Source organism: Garra rufa, chromosome 11, assembly GCF_049309525.1.
Source record: "Garra rufa chromosome 11, GarRuf1.0, whole genome shotgun sequence".
In the NCBI taxonomy this organism is placed as follows: Eukaryota; Metazoa; Chordata; class Actinopteri; order Cypriniformes; family Cyprinidae; genus Garra; species Garra rufa.
Genome location: NC_133371.1, coordinates 5,250,981 through 5,263,605, shown reverse-complemented (window position 1 = coordinate 5,263,605; position 12,625 = coordinate 5,250,981).

Genomic DNA, 12,625 nt, shown 5'->3' with positions numbered 1-12,625 from the left:
GAAAAGATGTGGTAGAAAAAAGTGCACAAGCAATAGGGATAACCCTCACCCTGGAGAGAATTGTGAAACAAAACCTATTCAAAAATGTGGGGGAGATTCACAAAGAGTGGACTGTAACTGGAGTCAGTGCTCAAGAACCACTACGCACAGACGTATGCAAGACATGGGTTTCAGCTGTCGCATTCCTTGTGTCAAGCCACTCTTGAACAACAGACAGCGTCAGAAGCGTCTCGCCTGGGCTAAAGACAAAAAGGACTGGACTGCTGCTGAGTGGTCCAAAGTTATGTTGTCTGATGAAAGTAAATTTTGCATTTCCCTTGGAAATCAGGGAACCAGAGTCTGGAGGAAGAGAGGAGAGGCACAGAATCCACGTTGCTTGAGGTCCAGTATAAAGTTTCCACAGTCTGTGATGGTTTGGGGTGCAGTGTCATCTGCTGGTGTTGGTCCACTGTGTTTTCTGAGGTCCAAGGTCAACGCAGCTGTATACCAGGATGTTTTAGAGCACTTCATGCTTCCTGCTGCAGACCAACTTTATGGAGATGCAGATTTCATTTTTCAACAGCTTGGCACCTGCACACAGTGCCAAAGCTTCCAGTACCTGGTTTAAGGACCATGGTATCCCTGTTCTTAAAGGGATAGTTCGAGCATTTAAGACATGAAGTTGTATGCAATCCTTATCAGCACTATAGTGTCTACACACTGACCCACACTGCGTTCACCTCCCTGGTCAGAGTTCTGGCCGCTGGAAGTTTTTCAAGAAAGTAGTCACGGTTAGTTTCCGGGGCCTCAAAACTGTGCGTTTTTACGTGAAAAAAATATATGCGTTTCAAAGCTTGATTAATTTACATCACAAAAAACACTCCTGACAAAAATCATACCTCAGTTTTAATCGGCACTATATTCTTTCCGTTTCCATCAATCCGCGCTGCTGTCAGTTCGCACGTTCCGATCAGCTGTTGATAGCGCGACTCTCTGACAACATGTCTGACTACGAAACTTCTGATGATGAAACCAATTTTAGCACAATGTCAGACGGAACAGACGATATATATATTTTTATATTAGACATCGTTTCACGTGATTTCCACAGGAGTCTAAACATCAGATTGTTTACTGTACAGTTTAGACATGGGATCTCCAGTCCTCGTGAGCTACTGTCTTGCTGGTTTTAGTTTTTCTCTGATGCAACACACCTGACTCAAATCAGCAGGTAATTAGCAGGCTTGTACAGAATGTCTCATTTGAGAAAGGTGTCCTGTCATAGGAAAACATCGAGCTGCAGGAATGTAGCTCACGATGACCGGAGTTGGCGATACCTGGTTTAGACCTACCTGTATGTGACTTCAAGCACACTTATAAACACGATGATACCGACACACGTTCCGCATAGTTACAGACAATAACAAATATAGCAAAGCATCATATTTTGTTGTGTTATATAGATTCAATTAAATTCATTAGTTATGACATTTGCCGATTTTCTCACCACATAGACAGTCGATTATTGTCGATGCTATCACTGCCCCGGTTAGAATATTCTCAGTGTAACGTTAGCCTAAAAACCGACGTTAGCTTCAAAATAAACCTGTCGTATGCGACATAAAGTTAGTAAATAGAGCTTGCCCGTGGTACTGGTACAGCAGAACTCTTTAAAATCCGTTTTTTGATTTTTCCTCCTTGGTTGGGGATGTAATCGTCTTCGCTGAAGTGGGCACTGCACACACGAAAATCCTTGATACTGGATATTTTAGCTCCCGCAGAGTAGCCGATGGCAACCAGCCAAAGCTGTCTCATAACTATATCAGAAACAGGAAAATGATGGAATCTGAACGGCGATCCCTGCACATTCTTGTGGTCACAACCTGGGAATTTACAAGTTCGCACCATTGTTAATTTTCTACTTTTTACGTCGTTGTCATTCGAGTGTGTAATGGAACAGCTGATCGGAACGTGCGAACTGACAGCAGCGCGGATTGATGGAAACCAGTGGCGGTTCTAGACAAATTTGACTAGGGGGGCCAAGAAGGGGCCAGTGTTTAACCAGAGGGGCACATTAAAAAATGACAACAAGTGATATTTAAAGATTATAAACTTTATTTTACTTTAAAATCATACAAACATTTTAGGGATGCTCATATTGACCGTTCACTGTTAATCGACAGTAAGAAGTACTATAAGTTAAACGGTTTAATTTTTTTTTACGTTTGCTGCATGGTGAAAGAAAAAAATAATGTTTACTCACGGGCGCGTGTCGACACGTGCAGTGCGGCTGTTTAGACATATTTTGATGAGTAAGCACCTGCTTTACCTTCTCTTAGTTTGTGTAACTGATGTAGTAGCCTATGTGCTGCACGATAGCAATGGCGATGTTGCGTTATCAGAGAGTGAATCCATGAATAAATGAATTCAAATTCTGAATTAATTATAGTCTTAAAAGTGCGCGCTCCCCTTACAATCACTGGAAAGCTGTCACTCATACATTACTGTAGTTCATCGCAATCTCTCAAAGTTAATAAAAGGTAATAAAATCACATTTACACAGTACAATTAATCTCTTATTTACATCATGTCTACACTTTCTTTGTTTTAATGAGAGAGTTCTCAGAGGTGTAGAATTTCAGCAGAACTAAACCGGCACTTGATCATGAACTAACAATGAACAGCTGTATATTTTTATTAACTAACGTTAACAAAGATTTTACAAAGCCATTTACAAACTTGATTTAATTATCAGTGTGAAAAACAAAAGTAACACGGTTATGTGCAAGAACAACAAGTCACTCACGAAATGAAATTGTTTTGCTTACCTTCGACTCTTGCAACAGGAGAAATAAATCGTAGCTCCTCTATCCAAGAGTAGTTCTAATTGTTGCTGCAGTGTTTGTGTGCGCCGCTCTAATTTACCCATTTAAGTAGAACGATGCGTCGCATTAGTTCCGCTTTTGGCGCTCGTGTGTAAAACCATAATTAATTAATTTTTTTTATTTGGTCAGTAGGGGGGGCCACAGGGGTGGCCAAGGACATGTCTACAGGGGCACGGGCCTCCCTTGGCCTCCGTGTAGAACCGCCACTGATGGAAACGGAAAGAAAATAGTGCCGATTAAAACTGAGGTATGATTTTTTTTGTCAGGAGTGTTTTTTGTGATGTAAATTAATCAAGCTTTGAAACGCATATATTTTTTTCACGTAAAAACGCACAGTTTTGAGGCCCCGGAAACTAACCGTGACTACTTTCTTGAAAAACTTCCAGCGGCCAGAACTCTGACCAGGGAGGTGAACGCAGTGTGGGTCAGTGTGTAGACACTAGTGCTGATAAGGATTGAATACAACTTCATGTCTTAAATGCTCGAACTATCCCTTTAATTGGCCAGCAAACTCGCCTGACCTTAACCCCATAGACAAAAGATTCTTAGACAGTGTTGTTAACAGTCATTTATCACTTTATGGTAAATTGCGTTTCACAAAAACTATGGATTGTGCCCTAAGTGTTCTATTTCTAAAGCCCCCCCCCCCCCCTGAAAGCCATTGTGTAATACCCAGACTGCTCATTAGTATCATAAACATTATCATCAAGGCACAATTTGTCATTTGATTTATGGAAGTCACACATTCTTCTCTAAACTATACATATTCTCTACACATATACGTGTCCGTTCAGTAACCTGAACGCTCTGTACTTTTGAAGTATGATGTTTGAATTATCCTCCAGCCATTGACTCATTCCATCTGTTAGAGCTCTTAACGGGAACTGCTGTGTCAGTGGAGCGCTTAAATGACGTGAACGTGACGTTCTGCGAGAGCTTTGGCAGATTTCAGCCCTTGCATACCAGCAAGCTTGCTAGTTTCAGAGTCTGGTTTATGAATCATTCTAACATGGATTATGGTATGTCTGTGTATATTAAACCACAAGGCTTTTGAGAAAGCCTCAAGGACTCAAGGACTTGTATATGGTTTGTATATGCTTCATATGGATTTCATAATCACTGAAGAGGGAATCTGGGGGTTCCATCCATATAGACTAACCTTTTACACACTTGGAGTGAAGTAATGAATAACTCGTCAATGACCAAATATTGCACTCAGTTATAACCATGGAGGTTCTCATAATGTATATCTAGTTCATGCAGTTTTGTTCTTAAAACGTGTTGTTTTTCCCTTACTCAGCAGATTTTTAACTTACTGCCATGTAAATTCTTGTTTCGTTCACACTTTCTTTGAATATGAATAATGCATTTTTAATTTATGTTATGTAATGCATTACAGTATTTAGTATAGTTAAATTCCCTAGTTTTTTGCCATGTGTTTTAAACATTTTGATCACTAGTTTTTTTTTTTTTTTTTCATGCATCTGGCAAATTTGGGATTTTAGGCTTTTTGCTTTTTCATAAAGTGACTAGTGGAAAGAAAACACTCTAAAGACACTGTTAAGTGTTTCTTCTATAGCACTTCAACTATTTGTGTCAATAGATTTCAATTACAATACATATTTTTAAAGGCTGTTTTTGTCAAAATGAGTTTTTTCTTCTGGACTGAGCCATAAACCTCCACTTTACATTTGTATTCCTGTCTATATCCTGAAGGTTTTTACAGAGGGATTTGTTCATATATAATTAGCTTGATTTTATACAACATTTTACTCCCACAAAAATGGTAAAAAAAAAAAGGTTTTCTGTCTGTTCAAAGTTTTTTTCTGAATTATGGAGTAACAAAATTAGACTCAAAATCCCCTCTGTAAAAACATTTGAAATATGTCAAAAAATTTTTACAAGAATTTCGAATCTGACTTGATGCAGTGTTTAGTTTTTTGTACTAGAAATGTATGCAAATTAGTGCATATTTCACTAAATAATGCCTCTTTGCATATTTAAACCTAACATTTTGAAAACTTAATACAAAAAATTATCAATGCAATCAATCATCTGGGTAAGCATAAGGTGATAACTTTTAGTACTTTTTTTTATAGCCTATTCACCTGCAGTGTCTTGCCTTAATGCATTATAGTTTCTAAAGGTGTAGCATTATAATGTATTATAACTGTGGTTACAACTAATCATAAGATCATAAGGTGCATTAAAATAATGTATTAACAATACTTTTATAATGCACTGTATATTAGGCCTTCTGTTAAATGTAAAAAAAAAATGCTTTTCTTACTCTTGTTTCCAGCCAAAATATCAAAAAATTCTTAAATCAAGAAGGATTTTCTAGACGAGTAAAAATTATTTCTTGTGTTTTCTTAGAACAAGCAAAATAATCTGCCAATGGGGTAAGCAAAAAAAAATCTTATTTCAAACAGAAAACTAAAAAAAGATAATTTTTCTTACCCCATTGGCAGATTATTTAGCTTGTTTCAAGCAAAAACGCACTTAATTTTGACTTTTTATGAAAACAAGATAAGCATTTTTACTCGTCTAGAAAATCCTTCTTGATGTAAGAATTTTTAGACATTTTGGCTGGAAACAAGTCAAAAAAATCTAAGTAAGAAAAGCATTTTTGTGTTTGAACGTGAACATGCAAATTAAATGCCACAAACTGGCAGATTCCAGGATATTAAACAGTGACTTTTAAAGTGTTTTTGATCCTTTTTGGAGTTTGATTTTGTTATTTAAAAAAAGAGCAGCATGAACATTCTTCAAATTAAGTTTGTGCTCCAAAGCAAAGCGAAAGTCATGCAGATTTTGAATTGAGCAGATTGAACAGTTTTTATCCTAAGATGTAGTATAATAAGCATGTGGAGTCATCAGATACCGTGCAAAACAGGTGTGGTTGGTTGAAACTGTGCACATAGAGGACATTATATCACAACATTATGTCACACTGGACCAACTGAGGTCTCAGATCACTGATGTCTTCTAATATAAACTGGACTAGCAGTCTAATGAATGTTTAAAACAGCACCTCTAGTGGTTCAAAGTAACAATAAATCTTTGCTAGACAGACATCGCCCTCTTGTGGGTCAGTGCATGTACTTTGATGAAGGTCAATGGCAGAAACCTGCTGGGAAACCAAACAAACATGATGTACTATTGAAGAGACTCCCCTTTGAGGCCCATAAAAAACAGGCCTTCCTCCACCACCCAAAACCCACCCGCCATTAGCACAACATTCACAATCAATGCTCAAAGCGCAAATAAACGCCAGCGAAGATGATGTCATATTCATGTCTTATGTCAAGACAGTGTTTACAACACATTTGTATGGTTGCTAATTTATGCCTGAAGTCAACTGAACAACAGGAGGTCCTAAATAAGATCTGACACGGAAATGTGAACTCCATTACAAACTGAGTATGACAAGACAAACTTTACCAGAGTATCTATGATTTAAAATTCTTGGCCGAAGCTGAAACCAAACAGATTGAAACACTGGGCCGAAGACCAATTACCGAACATGGTTTTGTGTGTTTTTCCCCCATGTATTTTGCCAATTTTTTTCAGCATTCCAAGAATTAAATAGCCAAAATGTGTTTTTTTACAGTTTTGGCTTGCTTTTTAAAGAAAAAAATCTATTACAAAATAACAGTTTAAAAATATTTACTTAACACTGAACATTTTTAACATTCTAGTAGACATTATAGCCTACCAACAAATCACAATTACCTTAAATTAATAAGTTAGTAAAATAATATTCTTTGGTCATTTTTAAGACCCCCTTCTTGAATAAGGCATGTGTTTTTAATGTACAAATAAATGCAGCCTTGCTAAGCAAAGGAGAATGTTATAATAAATGTATTAATAGAGCTGTTGGAATGATTGTTATCATTATTTTTGTCTTACGTTTTATTTTATTTTACAGAACAACAGTAAAATAACAATACTAACATTTATGAATGTTGATTTTTATTTTTGGCGGAATTCCACAAGAAGACCTCAGTCCTACTTTTTGTTAACAGCAGCAGATTTATGAATGAATCTCATCTTGCGGATTTTCCTCGCGCTTTGGATTTTAAACTCTGGCTAAGGAGCTGGTGCAGCGCTGTCAGAATAAATACAATTGGTGTGTCACACCCCCGGACTTTTATGTTGGTTTCTCCCATTTTCCCCCGCAGCTCTGAGTGTTTTGGTTTCTCCCTCATTGTTGTCACCTGGATGTGTAATCAGTCTGTCTATTTAAGGTGTGTGTTTTCCCCTGTATTCTTGTCGGTCTTTAATGTTTCCACTCTGTGTTCCTGTGTCTGCCTGTTTCCCTTTGGATTTATTAAATGTACGTCTTTTATTTACGCCGTTGTTCGTGTGTTCATGCCTGATCTGTGACAGAAAGACCGACCAATACAGTTTATTTTCTTGGCGTGTTCACCTCCGTTTTGTTTCCCGTTCGTTTTTCCCAGTCTTTTTGTTTCCGTAGTGTTTTCCCCATGGAGTCCTTCCTCCGTCCAGAATTCATCCTCCTCCGGCTGAAGCAGGGGGATTTACCGCTCGAGGGTTACACTTTGATGTTCCAGCTCGTAGCTCATACCACCAGCTACCCGGACGACGCGCTCTGTATGTTCTATGATGCAAGCCTCAACGCATCATGCAGAGCGCCGTCGTCCGAGGACGGCCCTCGAGCGGACTTCGCCGCATTTGTGGAGTGGACACTGGCGAGAAACAAACCCTCGTTTCCCACCCGTTTCCAGGAGAACCTCGTCAGTGCCACTCCAGACCCAGAGCCCAGCCAGCCACCCCGACCTGCGGATTATGAGCCCATCGTAGACGGGAAGCCCGAGCCCGGAGCGACAGAGTTATGGAGCGCCGATGGGGTCAAAACTTCCGACCAGGTGCGAGAGCCGGCTACTACATCAGCGACGGTGGAGTGCTTCATGGAGCAAGAGAGGGCTGTAGAGAGCCCCGTCCACTGCACCGCCACTGGGGGTGAGCAAGAGCACAACTCTGGGGACTTAATTGACTGTTTCACGGAAATACCCATCTGCCTGGATTTCCCACCCACCCTCCCTCTTCTGCCTAAGCCTGAATCTCCGCTGGTTCCGCCCAGCCATCCAGAGTCACCGCTGGTTCCGTCCAGCCTTCATGAATCCCCGCTGTCATCTGTCAGTCCCCTTGCTCACCCTCAGCCCACCATCTGTGCGGTGGGTTCGCCGCGGGTCTGCCAGTCTCCATCGGTGTCATGGCTGGAGGATCCCTCACCATCGCCTCCAGCCTCAGAGTCTTGGACTCCGCCTCGGCCCTCCGACCCTGTGGCTCCACCCCGGCTCTCTGCTCCCTCGTCTCCGCCGTCGCCCGTCGGTCCACCAGCTCCACCGGGCTCCATCGTGCCTCCGGCTCCGCCCTGGTCAGTCGTCGCCCCACCTTCGCCTCTGGACTATACTCCTCCGGCTGTGCCTCGTCGCTCCGTCCCACCGGCTCGTCGGACCTCCTCCCTTCCGCGGGCACAGCCTCGGCCCTCTGTCGCTCCGGCTCCGCCGCGGACCTCCGGATCTCCATCTTCGCCTTGGTCGCCAGAGCCTTGGGTTCCGCCTTGGCCCTCCGGATCCGCGGTGTCACCCAAGATCTTCGGCTTTCCGTCTCCGCCTCGGGCTCTCCCACCACCTGCTCTGCCTCCGTCGGTCGGACCCATGGAGTCGTCAGCCTCTCCTCCACCATGGCTCCTCCCTCCATCGGCTCCACCGTGGGATTACATCTTGGCTGCGGCCTGGGTCCCACCTGGCTCCTCCTGCTCCAGCCCCTTCCTGTCACCTCCTTGGCTCCTCCCTCCGTCATCACCTCCATGGACTATTCAGTCACCACCCTGGACTCCATCTTTTGCCCTCCTCCCGGGAGTCCGTCCTCCGCCGAAACCCCCTCCTGAGACTGTTTGCTGTTTCCCATTTGTCGGCGCGAGGACACGCCTTCCGGGAGGGGGAGGTAATGTCACACCCCCGGACTTTTATGTTGGTTTCTCCCATTTTTTTCCCCCGCAGTTCTGAGTGTTTTGGTTTCTCCCTCATTGTTGTCACCTGGATGTTGTAATCAGTCTGTCTATTTAAGGTGTGTGTTTTCCCCTGTATTCTTGTCGGTCTTTAATGTTTCCACTCTGTGTTCCTGTGTCTGCCTGTTTCCCTTTGGATTTATTAAATGTACGTCTTTTATTTACGCCGTTGTTCGTGTGTTCCTGCCTGATCTGTGACATGGTGCATGTATTAGACAACATAACGTTCTGTAGTTTATTTACTAATGGTTGAAGGCCATTTGGTGATTTCAGTCATCATACAGTAACCAGCAACAACCAGCTCCTTCTCTTCTCATGGAAGACATGCGATGCGATACTAAACAGTCTCTCACTATCGGTGCTTGGAATGATTTGTCTTTCTCTGACAGTTTTAAATGCTTCCAGATTGGCCACTTGTTTGCTGCATTAGTGCACACCTCTGTTTGATCACATCACGTAATTGTTCGGTATAACTTATTTGGTCTTTTTGCTTATTTGGCTTTTATTTAAGAGCTTTTTTTTGCTATTTTCGGCTGAATAATTTCAGTTGCTGAACATACGGTGCATCCCTACTATATTCTACTGTTGTTTACCAACTTCAAAAGTGGCGTTGGTGAAGTAATAAGTATCTCAGTAATGTCACATCTCAAACTGTATTCAGAACTGTTAAAATACTGAAGTCAAAGGTTACTGTATCAACATTCACTTTGTTTCTTTTTATTTCTCCCAAGGAATTTTAGGAGAAATATCTGCAACAGGTTACAATGACATTTCAGCAGTTAAATAGCAAAAACACCCTCCATACATATTTGTATACATAATGTTCTTAAAGGGATAGTTCACCCAAAAAAGAAAATCCAATGTTTATCTGCTTACCCCCAGGGCATCCAAGATGTAGGTGACTTTGTTTCTTCAGTAGAACACAAACAAAGATGTTTAACTCAAACCGTTGCAGTCTGTCATATAATGGAAGTCAATGGGATCCACAGCTTTGAGAGTCAAAAAAACATACACAGAACACAAATATGTTGTGGATACAACGGCTACTCAAAATGGTAATTACTTGCGCTTATCCTGACTGTTGCAACTGATTAAAAACTAAAAGATTATGATTGCTTGCGCAAACTCCCAACTTTTGAGCCTGATCGACTGAAGTTATGGTTGCTTGCTCTCCATCATGCGCCGGCTGTTGTGAACACGCTCAGGACAGTTGGACATTGCGGTGGATCAGAGGTAAAAAATGATAGAAATACTGTTCAGTTTCTTGCACGGACCAATCGTTTTGCGTCTTAACACCTCAGTATATCGTCACGAGCCGCAGGGTTTAATTTGGTTTTGTCTGTGTATGTTTTTTTGACTCTCAAAGCCGTGGATCCCATTGACTGCCATTATATGACTGACAGACTGCAACTGTCACAAACGGGACGACTGAGAGTGAGGATCCATTTGCAAGGCTTTATTAGAATAGTCAACGGACAGGAGTAAACGCCAGAAAACAGGAACAACGTAGGTAATCCGGGAAACAGTTCAATACTCAAGCCTTGGTCACAATGGCAGGCAGCAGGAATCAACAACGGGGTACACAGTCCAGAGTCATACACAGATAATCCAACAATGGCGGGCAGCAGGAATCAATAACGGGGTACACAGTCCAGAGTCATACACAGGCAATCCAATCCAGAGAAACACGCTTAGAATAATGACCATGGGAACAATTAGACTTCGCAAGGTGGCTGTGTGTGTGAGTGGCTTAAATGCATTTGGGTAAATGTGAAACAGGTGTTTGCAGCAATCAGATCAGTGGGAAATGAGGAACAGATGTGTGCAGTGATTGGTGCAGTGGCTTATGGGGATTGTAGTCCATGAAGTGTGGTGCAAGAGTTCATGATGACAGGGAAGACCAGATACGTTACATAGCCCCTCCGCAAGGAGCGGCTTCCAGACGCTCTAACCACCTTAACAATCTTGAGGGTGGTGGAGCGGAGGCAGAACAGGGGGAGGGATGGAGGGCCAGGTCCATGTAGTGGTACTGGAACCACGAAATGAGGCGGAGCCGACGGAGGGAGAAGCCATGGAGGAGGAAGGGTTGGCTCCTGCATGGGGCCGACCGACGGAGGTAGAGCCGGTGGAGCCCGAGGCGGAACCGGAGAGTCGATGGTCCTGGGCGACACAGAGGATCCGGAGGGCCAAGGCGGAACCCAAGGCTCTGGCGACCCCGGCGGAGATGGAGGTCCGGAGGTACGCAGCGGAGCCGGAGTGACAGAGGATCGAGGCTGTGCCCACGGGAGGGAGGAGGTCCACAGAGCCGGCAGGACGGAGTGACGAGGCGCAGCCGGAGGAGTAGAGTCCAGAGGCGAAGGTGGGGTGACGACTGACCGGGGCGGAGCCGGAGAGACGATGGAGCCCGGAGGAGCTGTTGGGCCGACGGCCGACAACGGAGACGAGGGAGCACAGAGCCGGGGTGGAGCCGCAGGGTCGGAGGACCGAGGTGGAGTCCAGGACTCTGAGACTGGAGGTGATGGTGAGGGGTCCTTCAGTCTGGACACCGATGGCGACTGGCAGTCCCACGGCAAGTCCTCTGCCACGAAGGTGGGATGGGGGTGAGTAGAGGGACTGTCAGGAGACAGAGGTGGCAGGACTGGAGCAGCAGGGAGGGTGGGTGGGAACAGTCCATGCTTGAGCTCCGTGACCAGAACCGGGCAGACAGGAATCTCAGGACGACTGGATGTAACCAGCGGAGTCTCTGGAAGGCTGGGCGGAACCAGCGGAGTCTCTGGAAGGCAGGGCTGAACCAGCGGAGTCTCTGGAAGGCTGGGCGGAACCAGCGGAGTCTCTGGAAGGCAGGGCTGAATCAGCGGAGTGTCTGGAAGGCTGGGCTGAATCAGCGGAGTCTCTGGAAGGCAGGGCTGAACCAGCGGAGTTTCTGGAAGGCTGGGCGGAACCAGCGGAGTCTCTGGAAGGCAGGGCTGAATCAGCGGAGTGTCTGGAAGGCTGGGCGGAACCAGCGGAATGTCTGGAAGGCTGGGCTGAATCAACGGAGTCTCTGGAAGGCTGGGCGGAACCAGCGGAGTCTCTGGAAGGCTGGGCGGAACCAGCGGAGTCTCTGGAAGGCTGGGCGGAACCAGCGGGGTCTCTGGAAGGCAGGGCTGAATCAGCGGAGTGTCTGGAAGGCAGGGATGAACCAGCGGAGTCTCTGGAAGGCTTGGCAGAACCAGCGGAGTCTCTGGAAGGCAGGGCGGAACCAGCGGAGTCTCTGGAAGGCTGGGCGGAACCAGCGGAGTCTCTGGAAGGCAGGGCTGAACCAGCGGAGTGTCTGGAAGGCAGGGCTGAACCAGCGGAGTGGAGCGGAGCTCTTGTGAAGCGGGCTCTGGACGACGCTCTTGTGAAGCGGGCTCTGGACGACGCTCTTGAGGAGCGGGCTCTGGAGAACTGGACGACCCCAGCGGAGATTCAGGAGGGCTGGGCGTCTCCAGCGGAGACTCTGGAAGAGCAGGCTCTGAGCGAGCGGTCACTGGAGGGCGCTCTGGCGGCGCAGTCACTGGAGGGCGCTCTGGCGGCGCAGTCACTGGAGGGCGCTCTGGCGGCGCAGTCACTGGAGGGCGCTCTGGCGGCGCAGTCACTGGAGGGCGCTCTGGCGGCGCAGTCACTGGAGGGCTGGTTGGGAGACCAGCTGCTCGAGCCGACAGCAGCGGTGGGTCCTCCACGCTAGAAATTAACCTTT